At 49.5% G+C, this 16611-nt stretch overlaps 1 protein-coding gene across 3 annotated transcripts in view; it reads right to left on the reverse strand.

Moving 5' to 3' along the window:
- The window catches only part of FOXN3 (forkhead box N3), a 35675-nt gene extending 32635 nt beyond the window's left edge, over positions 1-3040 (reverse strand). For 2 of the 3 annotated variants that reach the window (XM_078595912.1, XM_078595914.1), the window contains exon 1: positions 2873-3040. The gene's annotated coding sequence lies outside the window, so the exon portion shown is untranslated. Of the gene's footprint in view, positions 1-952; positions 1044-2872 lie in introns of all 3 variants that reach the window. The other variant, XM_078595913.1, reaches the window with a different exon arrangement.
- Between the last annotated feature and the right edge of the window lie 13571 nt (positions 3041-16611).

A 16611-nucleotide genomic window follows, 5' to 3' on the forward strand; every position in this document is an offset into this window, starting at 1 on the left:
TGGCAGGTAACTCCGATATCCGCTAAAAGTAATAGCCACTCCTAAAAAAAATCTAAATATTGTTTCACTGTTATTTTTTTAAGTTTGAACAACATTTCGTCATCCGAAAAGTTCTTCAAACCCTTAACACGTGTATTGTGTGCAAAACCAATAAATTACATCCACTCTGCATGCAAACATGGAACCTATGCATTCTGAGTGTGGAGGAGAGAACCCCAAAACACCTTCCCACAGTCCTCTACGAAATTAACAAATAGTACCACGAGGCTCCTGGTTGCACGTACGTGCATACAAAATTGCTGGTTAGGATGGCAGTGTTTTTCTGCAAGTGGCGAACAAGATTGCCAGCCCAGAATAATGGAACATTCATGCCGAGTGAAGCCATGACATTTCATCCGTGTGCACACACAAGAGAGCATTGAGTTGGGCGCTCGGCTCAATGATTCCGTTATGCTCAATGGGCAATGCATGCAGAGCAACGAGGGCATAAATGACAATACACCCACCGCGTACTTTGCCCTGCATTGTCACGCAGTGTTGTTGCACAATGCGCATGGTTTAGCGCAGCAAATAAACGCTGAAAATGTACTCCACCAAATGAGCCGCGTTTGAAAAGTAATTTAAGTTTTAACAAAAATATGAACAACGCAATTGCAAACTACTATACAGTACTACTACTGTATGAACACCAGTGGAAACCCATTTGAAGTAAAAACTATAAGCACAATGGCACACTAGTCATTATGGTACATCAAACATACTTAATGTGACAGCTCATATTTATTTTAGTGTTGTTTCCATAAGAGAAAAACAACACTTACTACATTGTCCAGGAAAGAACCACTATTAAAAATGTATAAAAACGGAAAAGGCTACATGTTGGTTTTAATCTCTTAATTGTACGTATCTGTTAAAAGAGCTCATTGGTGCCGAGAAGCTGTGTTGCAATTACCCAGGCATGCCAGTAGCCCTGCCCGTACAGGTCTGATGCTGACAGCTGATGCATGCGGCTCCTTCAGTGCCTCGGGAAAGAAACACTGTGCCTGTCATGATAAACACGCCTGCCATACAGTATACACCACTAACCATGTACACACAATAGCGGGTCACTGGTAGATCAATTACACTGTACGCAGTCTACATGTGTGCAGTTACATGAAACTTTAACAAAGATTCATATATATACGGACTTACAAGCTGGGATTTTTCGCTTTTAGAAATGCGCTTTAATTTTCACGGTGACATTAAATTTGTACCAAAAAAAGTCACTGTCGTGGTTCTTGCTTAAACTGCGAGATTTACTCCACACGTACCCCCCGCACTGTGCTTTGTTTATTATACCATGTTGTGAACGTGCTTTATATGGTGCCGTGGTTTACATCCCACACCGTATTGTTTCACAAACACTTTTAAGCGTTAATCATCACCGGGCCACCAATATACGCAGTTAGAATGGGGCACTGCCACAACTTGGTGATGTTTGTGGGGGGCGGCGGGGGGGGGATGGTGCTTCTATGGCAGAGGGCACTGACTAATGAACATCATGTGGGAATGTGAAGCCCAAACCAAACGAGCAGCCTCGGAGTTCATGGCCAGCGGCTGTGGCATCGCACGGGATGGCAACAGCAAAAGCATCACCGAAGCAAAACACTGCAACAACATCGCCTTCCTGCCACTGCAGCCACTTCCTCCCCCCGCTTGCCTCTCTCTCGCGGCCGAAAATACTCACATTCACAAGCAAGAAAACAGCGAATAACGCATCTAAAGTCGAACATATCTTCATTTGTTTTACTTTTTACATTGAATTTCAAACTTAGCAATACAGTTGGCAGAGATAGCGAGAGAGAAATTAGATATATTTGTCTTAAATAACACAATAAATATCAAAACAAAGGGGGGCCATTCATGGTTTGTTGATGGTGCCCACTGACATGTGCGGGGTAATTCGCCACAGCCACCAAGCTCCCAGGGGACGCCGCTCAAGTCGCGACGCCAACTGGAGGGGGGCCGGCCTCGTCGCCTGGGTCTCGTGATCTCTGCCCTCTATCTGCGCGACCCGCTCCCTCTCTCCGTGGGTTATGCAAACACGTTTCGCAGGCCGCTTTGTCAACAGGGCCAGATTAAGTCCAGCGATAACAAGGGCTCGCTTTAAAGTCGCTTTGCCAACCCATCGGCAAAGTGTAACAGCAAACCTCCCACTGTCTATTCGACCTTGGGGCGCACTGCTGTTCATGTTGGCGCATTTAGTCTTTGGTGTTTGTGTATTTTGCTCGTTTTACTGAGTTGTTCAAGTGTATTCGTGTTCTATTATGTCGCAATGTTTCGGTATGTTATGACAATCCGTGTGGTACGATGTATTGTTGTTGCGGCGTGGCATTACAGTCCCATGTGTTATCGTGTGCGCTCATCCGGCACCACGAGGTCCCACCGGCCTCGGGCCAAGCACCGACAGCCGTCCCGTCCGAGCCCTGTCAGCCCGATTTCTCCCAACCTGAGACCCGATCTCTCTCATTACCTGAACCCCTTCCGTCTGACCGCACTCGACATAACTAACCCCTTGCCGATCCAACCGGTGCGCCCCGTCCCTTCACGGCCTGCTCGCCACTGCAAACCACGTGTCGGCGTGGCCTCTGAGAACAGTGTGCCGCCTGTTGACCACGGACAGTCCCCTTTGCTTGCTCACCAGCCACGACCCCCCCACGCTCCACCGACAACACCACGGCCACTGGGCCGACGACGACGCCGGGGACACCAAACGAACCGAGCGGCCGCCTCGGGTAGTGTGGCCCAGGCCAAGCCTCGCTCTGCGCCTCGTCGGGTCGCGGCCATAAACAGTGGAAACCAGCGCGGACGCGACGACGTGACTACTCACACGGAGAGCCGGCGGGGGAGTGGCCGAGCGACAGGCAGTGCCGGCAAAGGGAAGCCCGGCCTCGGCCTCGTCGTCGCCACCACCGCCGCCACCGCCTCACGTAAGATGGAGCCGCGGGACGCGCCCCGCGCCGCTTCCTCGTCCCGACCTGACGCCACGCGGGCCGCCCGTCTCCATGGCAACGCGCTCGCCCCGCCCTCGCCCCCCTCGTCATCCGCCGAGTCCGCGCGCGCGTCGCCAATGGCAACGGCCTCGCTGCCCCGCCCACGCCGCTGCGCGCGCGCGTCACGCGCGCTCGCGCCCCGCCCTCACGCCTGCCGCGGGTTTCCTCGGCAACGGATTTCGTAAGCCACGCCTACATCGCGTCGGCACCGCGAGCGCGCGCGTGCCCATATCCGCTTCCCCTCCCCGCTCAGGGTCTCTATGGCAACGACGAGGAAAAAAAAGCCTCCGCCCACCTGCCTTCCGCCCGGCCCCGTTCGTCGTCATGGCAACGGTTGTTGAGCCCCGCCCTCGCCTCAGGGCGCGGGGGGGGGGTCCCACGTGGCTGCGTCGCGTCCTCGTGCCCCGGCAGTCGCCATGGCAACAAAGTGCGGTTCAGTCGGCGCAGCGCATCTCTGCACCATACTGCTCCACGTGCACTCTCTTCCCCTCTGCATTGTACCGCTTCAGGCGCACTCTGTGCACTGTGCTTGCTGCAAGAGACCCTGCTCACGATGCACAATCAACTTGACCGTGGGTCAAACCTCCACAGCTTAGAGCAGGGTCAGAACCCCACCACGGAGGTTACGGAATGTGTGAAATCCTGTAGCATCGTTCTGGCGAATATGCAGCAACCTCTCTCCTTCTCATCACCTGATACCTGCAAGGCTAAGCAGGTGTAGCATCTCTTTACATCATCATACTTTATCTTAGTCATTCGTATTTAACATTGATTCAAACGTCACGTGTTATACAACTGCTATGGAAATTGAAGGTTTACAAATCCCTCTAATCGGCTTTTTTATGGGCATGTTTTGATTAATATGTTATTAATTATTGCACTGTAATGTAATTCATTAATCAACCGTGTGGCTAAATCTACACAACTAAATGTCCCGGGCTCTGGTGCTGTCACTCGTGGATAATGTTACCATTAAAATACACAAATCCCGTGTCTAGCTATAGCCAAGCAAGAGAGGAAGAGAGACAAGGTCGCACGGCGGCCTGCAGGAGGGCAGGACAGAGCTCCTCTTCACGAAGTGGACTATTAATCCAGGCAATGCTGCCCTTACTTTATGGAGTTCACATTTCCGATTAATGGCCATCCTGGTTGCCAGGCAACTCATGCAGTATGGTCCTGTTCTGGGATCGTCACGCAATGAGGCACCACAAAGGGTAAACTGAATTGTAAGCCTCGTCCACAGAGGCAATTGCGTCTGTGGCTTTAAAAATCAACAAAATAATCAAAATGTCATGTCTGCATATGAGGTACACATGCTTATTGCTTCTCTCTGAGAAGCGCACTATGCTTCGGAATACAAAGTATAAACACATGGTAGATGAATAAAAATACGTATCACTTTATTTTCATGTTGACCACACATTGCTGTGGTAAAATAAATGTATGGATGTGCACAATATATATATTCAAATATAGTAATTCAGATACATATAAATGAAAAGCTTACACCTTTAAAAATGTCAGATTTCAAATAAATATTTAAAATTAAGTATTAAATTAAATGTAGTCCGATGTTACAATTCCCTTTGTCTCATGAAGCGAATAAATGAACGAATCCATTGGACGTAAGCCCGTGTGTCAAGCACTGTTCTAGCAACTGCTCTGTGCTAATTATCCATAACTCACCTCATTACAACACGTGATCGGGCAGCCCGTGCACTGAAGCAGAAACTCAGAAGGTGGGAGGGATGGAGGATTGCAGGGAAATGTGAGATGTGAGATGGAGTGGACAAGGGGAGTGGAAGGGCAGGAGGCTTCCTCTACTGCCGTATTGCTTTCTGGCCCACGAGGATGGCAAATCACGCTGTCATGGAGCAGCTTTCAGCTGAGGCTGCATCACTGTGTGACCTGTGTGACATTCTGGACTGGACATTACAGCCAACGTGATAAACTTCACGTTTGGTTTTTTATCAATGTTAGATAAAAAAAAAAATTGCAGCTTCTGATATACATTGCAAAATAGATTTCGTAATAGAACTATCCTCTCTATACCTTTGGCTGAAAGCTTCACGAAGCAGTTGCCATCTCTCAGGGTGTCGCGATGCATGAATCCATTCTTGCCATTGCACGTCAGCAGATTGCATTGTTCTGCCTCTGTGGTGGATGGACATCCTTTCATACGTGTTCCATCGTTTGGCCGCCACTCAATCGTTAGTCTTATCCATCGCACCTCCGATTACCACGGTTGGCTACGTACGGCGAGAAAGAAGTTCAACATACATACATATCCCTTTTTAGCGATGTGTCCTGCTGAAAGCCCATGCACATTTCTTCATAGTGAAATTATAGTCTTTAAAACGTATATGATGTCTAATCAATGTCTTCCTCTTTTTCTTGCAATGTAATCAAGGATGTTGCACCTGTCCTTGATACCTTGCGCACAAAGAATACATTTACTACAAAGCATTCAAGTCAGTCGATCTGGAACTCTGAAGATTTGTTTTGGCTTTAATATGCAAATATACTTTTAAAACCAGTTCTCTCTCTCAGCACCCTGTTATGAGACGAAGCATCCATTCGGATGAGAGCAGTTCAACAATTTGCGTGAAAGAATGGTCACACAGCTGCCTTTTTGATCCCTTCAAGTGACCTCGGGTCCACCAGTCGGAGCAACATCTTCCCACCCACAGTACTCTGTCCCTCAAAGTATGTAATGTTCGTTGCATGGCACTCAAAACATTTTCTTGGAGCAGAAATGTAAGCAAATGAAGTGCAGAACCAATTATGTGATTTTATTAGTATAGTGTTAGGAAGAAAAACGATGGCCTTATAGTTAACGCCCTTCCTTTTAAGGTTATCGTTTGTATCTCATCCATATTTTGTAACTTCAACGCATTAACAAATCCATTGTCAAGAACGTTTCAGACTACGGCATAATTTTAAAGAGTGCATTATTGCGTGTCATAATCAAAATCTCACATGTTTTATGACTAAATTACTGTAGAAAACATAAATGCGTCCTCAATAGTTTGTTTGCAAATTAGGTTCCACGAATCCCTTTGAAATGTGATGAACCAATGTATTGAGATAAGTTAACTGATCTTAAGACAGCTTAAATGCATGCTTAGATATTTTAGTGCTGACACATGATATACAGTACTCTTATTCCTTGGATATTTACATTATACCTTTGGTTGTTTGCGTAGTCTCTAATGTTTTCCAGCATGTTGCGTACATGGCGGGGTGGGCTTGTAAAGCGTTCTTTAATAGAGTTGGATGTGACTTCATTGAGCGCGACCACTATTGTGCCCAAATGACCTGTACCTACAAAAGGCTTAAGTGCAATGTGTTGGCGGTCTGGTATCTTGTTGATTAATGTACCGCACGAGGCATTGAGTGTTTTCAGTCAATGCAAATTGTACACTCCACGTCCATACACTGATTGAATGTATTACTATAAATAATAATACAATCCACCGCTGGAATAAAGCGCTGCCCACGTTGCGTCGACTGTGGTTGTATGCTGGATCACACTTCACGTTCGTCGGTGTAGATTGTTGGGTGCCAGGACCGGTTCAGATATCACTCTAGAAAGTGAATCGTGACTGAAAATCGGACTGAAGTGGCCGGATTCAGAAACTTCTAATTTTAAATACTCTCCGGCAAGCACAAATGTATGATGCATTGTGGTATTCTACGTCAATACGGTACATGCAAAACTATTTTTTTCTTTATAAACTTGGTGACTTGAGGACTATTGCACGTGGTCGATTGGCATTTAAGCATCTCGCATAAGGCTCACTCCTTGCAGCCTCAACATGAGCATGCACTGCAGATGGTGGACACTACTCCAATTTGCATGGCCACTAAAATTAAACTGAAGACGCCCACGTTGCACAATAAAGTCCCACTCAGACCGACAACAAGTTACGCAATCGCTTAATCCGAGCCAAAGATCCCCCGTATAGCCTTAAGATAATGTTGGGGCAAGTGCTGTTAGCGAGCACCTATGAAGGCCGGCACGGCACACGAGGGGGTGGGTGGTAAACACCACGCCCGGCCGCCTTTGTCTCCCCAGTGGCGATGTTTACACATCGCACCAGGTACTTCAGTTAAACACGTAGGCTTTCGCGACTAAAATCATCCTAGGTTTTTTCGGTAAAGTCACGTAGGTAAAAAATATAAATAAATAGTAAAAATAATAGAAGTAATAATAGAAGTAAAATAATAATAATTATTTCTATCATTTTAATTTATATTTTTTTACTTACGTGACTTTACGGAAAAAAATCTAAGAGTATGAATCCTTGCAGTCACGAAAGCTTCAAATCTAGAACTAAAATCATCCTTAATACAGGTGTTTTGGGGTTAGGGGCCGTCCATAAATGACGTCACGCGATTTTGGACGATTTTTGACCCCCCCCCCTCCTTCGTCACACGGCGTCACAAAAAGTCAAACCCCCCCCCTAAAATATGACGTCACAAAGCTCTGCCAACCCCCCCAAAATACAACATGCTTCAAATCGCTTTAAACTATTGTAATGTTGTAGGAGAAAACATTTATTAAAAAGTCTATTTAATGAAGTAGAACGTGTTGTCTATATTTATTTAAAGTTGCGCATTTTGATGTGACGTCACATTTCTCAACCCCCCCCCCCATCGTCACAAATGTCTGACCCCCCCCAGGTGCGTGACGTCATTTATGGACGGCCCCTTATATATAAACGTATGAATAGGTTTTCCCCTTTCTAGCAATAAAACAGGTGTTAAGCTGTTATATAAACGTGTCGTTAAATCCGCCACCACCCGACACAGCAAATTAGTAAGGTTTGTCGCGTAAACAGAACGTGCCAATTGCTGATGCTAGTTGTAATTACTGGCGAAACGTCGTACACTCAGATTGTAAATGTTGTGGCTTGGCTCTCCAACACACCGGTTAGTGCTGTACTAGTATACTACACTATACACTACATTATACACTACACTACTAGACACTACACTATACACTACATTATACACTACACTACTATGCACTACACTATACACTACATTATACACTACACTACTATACACTACACTATACACTACATTATACACTACACTATGCACTACATTATACACTACACTACTATACACTATACTACTATACACTACACTATACACTACATTATATACTACACTACTATACACAACACTATACACTACACACTAGTGCTGTACTAGTAACGAATTGGCCATGTTCTGTTTACGTGACAAACCTTACTAATTGGCTGTGTCGGGTGGTGGCGGTTTTAACGACACATTTATATATTTTCGCGATCTAACACCCCCCCCTCCAACAAAAAAAACCCTGTATTATCGACCATTTGAGATTGAGCCCAATCCATGCAGCGACGCTCAGCTCCACAGCACCTAGGCGACTCAACAGCGCCCCCCAGTGGCAAAGGCCCTCCACGTGCACGCTGCTCCCTGCCCAGAGGGGTCACGGCGCGCCTGGCCCAATCCTCACACGGGGCAGACAGCGAGTGGCGCTGTTAGTCCACGAGCCCAGACCACGATTTTCACTTGTAGGGTGCCAAAACCTAAGGTGACAATAACTTTGGTGGTTCCATTTTATTTATGTTGGCCAAGAATGGTGACATTTTTGACAGCCATTTGAAATGACAGAAGTTGGTTATTAAATAATTCACTCTTATTAGCTATACTCTTTGGTTCTTTCGGTAAAGTCACGTAGGTAGAACAATTAAATGAAATAAAAAATAATATATCACGACGTTCCATATAACCTTGTTGTAACAGCTCTCTCGCTCGTTCAGCAGTTCCACTGCTGGATGATTTTTTCCACCTGAGGACGACCGCTTGTGTTGCGATCGAAACGTCGTGATTTATTATTTTTATTATTTTCTACCTACGTCTTTACCGAAAGAACCAAAGAGTATGGATTCCTGCAGTCACGAAAGCTTCAAATCTCATTAGCTATTTCAATAAAACGTTAGTCATAAGGTTTCAATGAGTATTTCTTAGCGGTACCAATTTCTGCTGTCGTCCTTGGACGATGTTGGGCAATTAGGGCTGCTTTAAAATAAGGTTTTGTTGGCAATCACTACTCTATAGCCATAACCCCGAAATTGTCGCTACCAGTTGAGCACAAGGCAGCCCAGTTCCACTCCTGCCAACAGGCGGTGGGATCATACAATTATATTGATTAGTGAACAATAAAAGCAATACACTGTACTAGTTTTTAAGGCCATTTCAGTAAAAATTTCCGGCATGATTTTAGAGCCCTGTAGTTTTAATTTTGAGAAAAAAATGCTTCTTGTACGTGGTGTTCCACAACATTAATGGAGGTTTAATAGTGGGCCGCGGGTCTATAACGGCTGGGAACCACCTGAATACAGAAAAACACAATGTTTAAAGCCTACAGAATAAATAACGTGCAATATTCTATTACACAGAAAATGAATACGTAAGAATCAGGAAGGGGGGAACGATGTGTACGCTTATCTCGACAGCTCAATTTACATTCCAACCTCAATACTAGTGTATTCGAGATGTCTGCGAAATAATATTTACAAAGATCAGGTGGGAGACATGAGTCAAGAGTTGTATTTAGAAGAGCTGTGTTTGTTCCTTGCACCACATTGTTCGGCTGTATGCGTGACTGGTGAGTTGTCTGTATGTGATTTTTGGGCTCTATATAAATACCATTATTGAGCTGTGTGATTGTTGGGCTGTGTGTCATAGTTGGGCTGTATGTGTGATTGTAGGGGTGTATGTCTGTGTGAATATTGGGCTGTGCCTGTGTGTAACTATTGGGCAGCGTGTGATTGTTGGGCTTGTATGTCTGTGATTGTTGGGCAGGGTGTGATTGTTGGGCTGTATGTCTGTGTGATTGTTGGGCTGTATATCTGTGATCGTGTGATTGTTGGGCTCTATGTCTGAGTGATTATTGGGAAGGGGTAGTATAGCGGTTAACACGCTGTGCTACGAACCCGGCGACCCGAGTTCGATTCCCGCTCACGGCCTCCCTTAGGTTGACTCAGCCTCAAATGAGTACCTGGTGCAGAGTGTAAACGTCACCACTGGGGAGACAAAGGCGATCTGGCGTGTTACTGGTCATCCACCCCCTCGTGAGCCGTGCCGACCTTCATAGGTGGTCGCTAACAGCACTTGCCCTAACAGGCTCTATGGGGGTCCTTTGTCTTTGTTGTTGGGCTGTGTTTATGTGTGACTGTGTGACTGTGTGGTTGTGTATGGTTGTATGTCTGTGTGTGGTTGTATGTATGTGTGAGTGTATGGCTGTATGTCTTATTGTCTGTGTGTGGTTGTATGTCTATGATTGTATGGATGTGTATGTATGTATGTCTATCTGTATGAATGGCTGTCTATGTGTGAGTGTATGTCTGTCTGTGTGTGAGTGTAACTCCATCAAAAAAGTAACCTGCAGCGCCACACCTATTACCATCATTAGAGGAAAAAACGGTGATCCAATCTCCGACCCCCAGGAACAGGTTTGCAGATTTGCTGAGCATTTCTGTGAGGTCCTGGGGGAGGGAAAATCTCTCAGCCAGGAAAACATCATGGCACAAAGTGGGGATAACCCTGCTGAGGCTGCGGTGCCTCAAATATTGGAAGAGGTCACCCCCTGTGAGTGGCTGGCTGAGGTACCAGCTGTTGAGGAAGTACTGAGGGCGATCCGGAGTCTGAGACCAGGGAAGGCACCGGGCAGAGATGATCTCCCAAGCGAAATGCTGAGGGAGGGTGGCGTTTGTGCACAGACTGCCCTATATGACATCATAACAACAGTCTGGACCACTGGACGGGTTCCGCAGGACTGGAAGGATGCCCTGGTGGTCCCCCTCTTTAAGAAGGGGGACCGTACCGACTGTAACAACTACAGGGGCATCTCACTCCTCAGTGTGCCGGGTAAGGTCCTGGCAAGGATTATTCAACATCGCCTTGCTAGGCACGCTGAGGAGAGGCTTGCGGAGCCCCAATGCGGTTTCAGGAAAGGGCGGTCCTGCACAGATGCCATATTTTCTGTCCGTCTGCTACAGCAGAGGTGTAGGGAATTCCAAAAAGACCTACATCTCTGCTTTATTGACCTGGTCAAGGCCTATGATACCATCAGTAGGACTGGGCTCTGGGTTGTTCTTCGTGCTTTCGGAGTCCCTGACCCTCTGCTCACGATCATTAAGGACCTTCATGATGGTGAGCGGGCCCGGGTAAAACTACGTGGCCGGGAGTCGGAGCCTTTCCCTGTACACCTTGGGGTGCGACAGGGATGTCCTCTGGCTCCCACATTATTTAACATCTATTTCGACTGCGTAGTTCGTGAAGCCTTCAATAGCTGTACCGGGGGAATTACCATTTGGTACAGATATAATGGGAGGCTGATCGACGCCCGGGTGCGATCAAGGGATGGCTCCCTATTGGTCAACCCCGTTATGTATGCCGATGATTTGGTAATAGCTGCTCATTCAGAAGAGGAGTTGGAGACGCTGCTGCTGAGACTGGAGCGTGCCACTAAGAGGTGGGGCCTTACCATCAGCCCCACCAAAACTAAGCACCTGCCTGGGTATTTTGTACCATCGGGCACTCCACCCCCACAACTCTCAATCGGTGATGGGGCAATTGTGGAGAGAGTGGAGAGTTTCCCATACCTGGGCAGTGTGCTTATGACCGGCTCCAGTTTATCAGCAGAGGTCTCACTCCGAATCAGTCGAGCGGCAATATCTTTTCATCGGTTGCGTAACGCTGTGTGGAAGCTACCTGGTCTGTCGCTCCGCACGAAGCTTCAGGTCTTCTCGGCCACGGTCATTCCCTCCCTTCTCTACGCTTGCGAAACGTGGACCCCCCTAGTGGAGCATCTTCGCCGGTTGGAAACATTTAGGCTGGCCTGCCTACGATCCATCCTCGGCTTAACCAGGCTGGATTGTGTGAGGAGCTCACAAGTCCTTGAAAGATCTGGGCAAAGTCCCATCAGTGAGCTCCTCCGGCAGGCAAGGCTGCGTTGGCTGGGTCATGTAGCCCGCATGCCCAGCCACCGCATGCCTAAACAGCTTTTGTTCGGCCGGATCGAGGGGGCTAAACGGGCGCGGCACGGGCTAGAGAAGAGATGGAGTGATGTGGTACAGCAGGACGTGGAGCTGAGTGGACTTGCCGATGACTGGTACCAGCGGTGTCAAGATCGGCCTCAGTGGAGGAGGCTCGTGAAGGACGCTACTGGGCAGTTGGAGGCAGTCGCCCTCCAACAACAACGGAGGGCGGAGGAGCGACGCTCACAACAACGAGCGGAGCGCCGGGTGGCTAAAGCACAACAAGTTGGCACAGTAGGGGGCACAGGTGGTGCATCAGCCAGTCATCTCGGTCATCTCGGTCAGTCGACCCGTGGCACCTGGGTCTGCCCCGTGACCTCCTGCCAGCGGGCGTTCGACACTTCACGTGGCCTCAGGGTGCACATGGCCTGGCACAAGCGTCGTGGTGACGTCACCGCCACTTAGTGGCGAATGGCGGTTGTTGTTGTTGTATGTATGTGCAGCCCATGGGCTTGTAATTACCAACACGCTGTTCCGGCATTGGCGCATCCACACAACATCATGGATGCATGCCGGGTCCAATCAAGAACATCTGCTGGACTACATAGTGACGGACCAGCGGATGCGAGCCCATGTCCTTGACACCAGGACCTACCGTGGAGCTGATCTGCCCTCTGACCATCGACTAGTCATCTGTATGATGCGCCTGCCATTCTTCCACTCACGTGGTGGGTGTACACCCAGGACCCCATTCCAACTAAAAGTGGCCTGGTCTCAGTTAACTGATGAAAGTTGCAAGCGAGAATTTCATCATCGCTGCAGCTGGGGTTGGCATCGTCCCCCACTCCTCCTGATGTCGAGGGTAAATGGGCGAGGTTTAGGACTGTGACTCATGCAGCTGCAATGGCTGCTTTGGGTACGCGGTCCAGACCTCCCCAAAACCCCTGGCTGACAGAGGAGGTGTTCAGGTAAATTGAGAAAAAGCGACAGGCCCACTCTCATTGGCTACAGCATCCCACGTCAGAGAATGAGGTTTACCGCAGCCTTCGCTCGGAGGTTCGGAGAGCCGTAAGGCGCTGCAAGGATGGGTGGTGATCGCGGGTTGCTGAGGAGATGGAGTCTGCCTCAGTGGCCCGCGATCACAAATCACTATTTAACTCCATCAAAAAAGTAACCTGCAGCACCACACCTATTACCATCATTAGGGAAAAAAATGGTGATCCAATCTCCGACCCCCAGGAACAGGTTTGCAGATTTGCTGAGCATTTCTGTGAGGTCCTGGGGGAGGGAAAATCTCTCAGCCAGGAAAACATCATGGCACAAAGTGGGGATAACCCTGCTGAGGCTGCGGTGCCTCAAATATTGGAAGAAGTCACCCCCTGTTAGTGGCTGGCTGAGGTGCCATCTGTTGAGGAAGTACTGAAGGCGATCCGGAGTCTGAGACCAGGAAAGGCACCGGGCAGAGATGATCTCCCAAGTGAAATGCTGAGGGAGGGTGGCGTTTGTGCACAAACTGCCCTATATGACATCATAACAACAGTCTGGACCACTGGACGGGTTCCGCAGGACTGGAAGGATGCCCTGGTGGTCCCCCTCTTTAAGAAGGGGGACCGTACCGACTGTAACAACTACAGGGGCATCTCACTCCTCAGTGTGCCGGGTAAGGTCCTGGCAAGAATTATTCAACATCGCCTTGCCAGGCACGCTGAGGAGAGGCTTGCGGAGCCCCAATGCGGTTTCAGGAAAGGGCGGTCCTGCACAGATGCCATATTTTCTGTCCGTCTGCTACAGCAGAGGTATAGGGAATTCCAAAAAGACCTACATCTCTGCTTTATTGACCTGGTCAAGGCCTATGATACCATCAGTAGGACTGGGCTCTGGGTTGTTCTTTGTGCTTTCGGAGTCCCTGACCCTCTGCTCACGATCATTAAGGACCTTCATGATGGTGAGCGGGCCCGGGTAAAACTACGTGGCCGGGAGTCGGAGCCTTTCCCTGTACACCTTGGGGTGCGACAGGGATGTCCTCTGGCTCCCACATTATTTAACATCTATTTCGACTGCGTAGTTCGTGAAGCCTTCAATAGCTGTACCGGGGGAATTTCCATTTGGTACAGATATAATGGGAGGCTGATCGACGCCCGGGTGCGATCAAGGGATGGCTCCCTATTGGTCAACCACGTTATGTATGCCGATGATTTGGTAATAGCTGCTCATTCAGAAGAGGAGTTGGAGACGCTGCTGCTGAGACTGGAGCGTGCCACTAAGAGGTGGGGCCTTACCATCAGCCCCACCAAAACTAAGCACCTGCCTGGGTATTTTGTACCATCGGACACTCCACCCCCACAACTCCCAATTGGTGATGGGGCAGTTGTGGAGAGAGTGGAGAGTTTCCCATACCTGGGCAGTGTGCTTATGACCGGCTCCAGTTTATCAGCAGAGGTCTCACTCCGAATCAGTCGAGCGGCAATATCTTTTCATCGGTTGCGTAACGCTGTGTGGAAGCTACCTGGTCTGTCGCTCGGCACGAAGCTTCAGGTCTTCTCGGCCACGGTCATTCCCTCCCTTCTCTACGCTTGCGAAACGTGGACCCCCCTAGTGGAGCATCTTCGCCGGTTGGAAACATTTAGGCTGGCCTGCCTACGATCCATCCTGGGTTTAACCAGGCTGGATTGTGTGAGGAGCTCACAAGTCCTTGAAAGATCTGGGCAAAGTCCCATCAGTGAGCTACTCCGGCAGGCAAGGCTGCGTTGGCTGGGTCATGTAGCCCGCATGCCCAGCCACCGCATGCCTAACAGCTTTTGTTCGGCCGGATCGAGGGGGCTAAACGGGCGCGGCACGGGCTAGAGAAGAGATGCAGTGATGTGGTACAGGAGGATGTGGAGCTGAGTGGACTTGCCGATGACTGGTACCAGCGGTGTCAAGATCGGCCTCAGTGGAGGAGGCTCGTGAAGGACGCTACTGGGCAGTTGGAGGCAGTCGCCCTCCAACAACAACGGAGGGCGGAGGAGCGACGCTCACAACAACGAGCGGAGCGCCGGGTGGCTAAAGCACAGCAAGTTGGTACAGTAGGGGGCACAGGTGGTGCATCAGCCAGTCATCTCGGTCATCTCAGTCAGTCGACCCGTGGCACCTGCTGGGTCTGCCCCGTGACCTCCTGCCAGCGGGCGTTCGACACTTCACGTGGCCTCAAGGTGCACATGGCCTGGCACAAGCGTCGTGGTGACGTCACCGCCACTTAGTGGCGAATGGCGGTTGTTGTTGTTGTTGTGTGTTAATTATGTTTACGTCTCAATTCAAATTTTCGCGGTTGCCATGGCAGAGGCGTGACCAGGCGGCGGCACGTGACCCGACACGCGACTTGCTGATTGGTTGGCGCTGGGCCCGGCTCGCAGCGCCACTGGCTCCGCAAAATGGCGGCGTGGACCCCGCAACAGCAACACCGACCACAGCGCCGCCGGTAGCCCGAGAGCAGCAGCAGCAGCAGCAGCTACAGCAGCTACGGCAGCAGCCCCTAGAGCAGCAGCAGCTACAGAAGCAGCCCACATAGTCCCTACAGCAGCAGCTACAGCAGCCCCTACAGCAGCAGCCCACATAGCCCCTACAGCAGCCCCTACAGCAGCAGCTCACATAGTCCCTACAGCAGCCCCTAGAGCAGCAGCAGCCCCTAGAGCAGCAGCAGCCCACATAGCCCCTACAGCAGCTACAGCCCCTACAGCAGCTACAGCAGCAGCGCTCATAGCCCCTACAGCAGCTCCAACAGCCCCTACAGCAGCTCCCATACCCCTACAACAGCTCCAGAGACCCTGCAGCAGCTCACACAACCCTCATTGCCCCTACAGCAGCTCCCATATCCCCTACAACAGCCTACATAGTCCCTACAACAGCTCCCATAGCTCCTACAGCAGCTTCATAGGTCATACAGCAGCTCCTACAGCCCACAGCTCCCATAGCCCCTACAGCAGCTCCTACAGCCCACAGCTTTCATTGCCCCTACAGCTTCTACAGCAGCTCCCATATCCCTATAGCTCCCATCAAAACCCCACAACAGCCCCTACAACTTATATAGCAGCTCTCATAGCCCCCACATCAGCTTCCATCGTCACTACAGCTTATTACAACAGCTCCCGTAGCCTCGACAGCAAATTCTCATAGCCACAGCTACCAACGAAACCTCTACTGCAGCTCCCATAGCAGTGCCTACAGCAACCACAGCTCCCAATAGCAGCCTCTATAGGGGATACCTCATAGCCAGTCCATCAGCTCCCACAGCAGTTCCTACAGCAGCCACAGCTCTCAATAGCAGCCTCTATAGGGGAGACCTCATAGCCCATACATCAGCTCCCACAGCAGTTGCTACAGCAGCCACAGCTCCCAATAGCAGCCTCTCTAGGGGAGACCTCATAGCCCGTACACCAGCTCCCATAGCAGCCATTGGCACTCGTAGCGTCTCCCATAAGCGGCGTTAAGTGCCTGCAAAGGCTCCACAACAGTTCCCGGACCCCTCGTAGCCGTTGCCACAACCCCACAACTTGTAGGCA

Source organism: Lampetra planeri, chromosome 7 (assembly GCF_965212315.1).
Source record: "Lampetra planeri chromosome 7, kcLamPlan1.2.h2, whole genome shotgun sequence".
Taxonomy (NCBI): domain Eukaryota; kingdom Metazoa; phylum Chordata; class Hyperoartia; order Petromyzontiformes; family Petromyzontidae; genus Lampetra; species Lampetra planeri.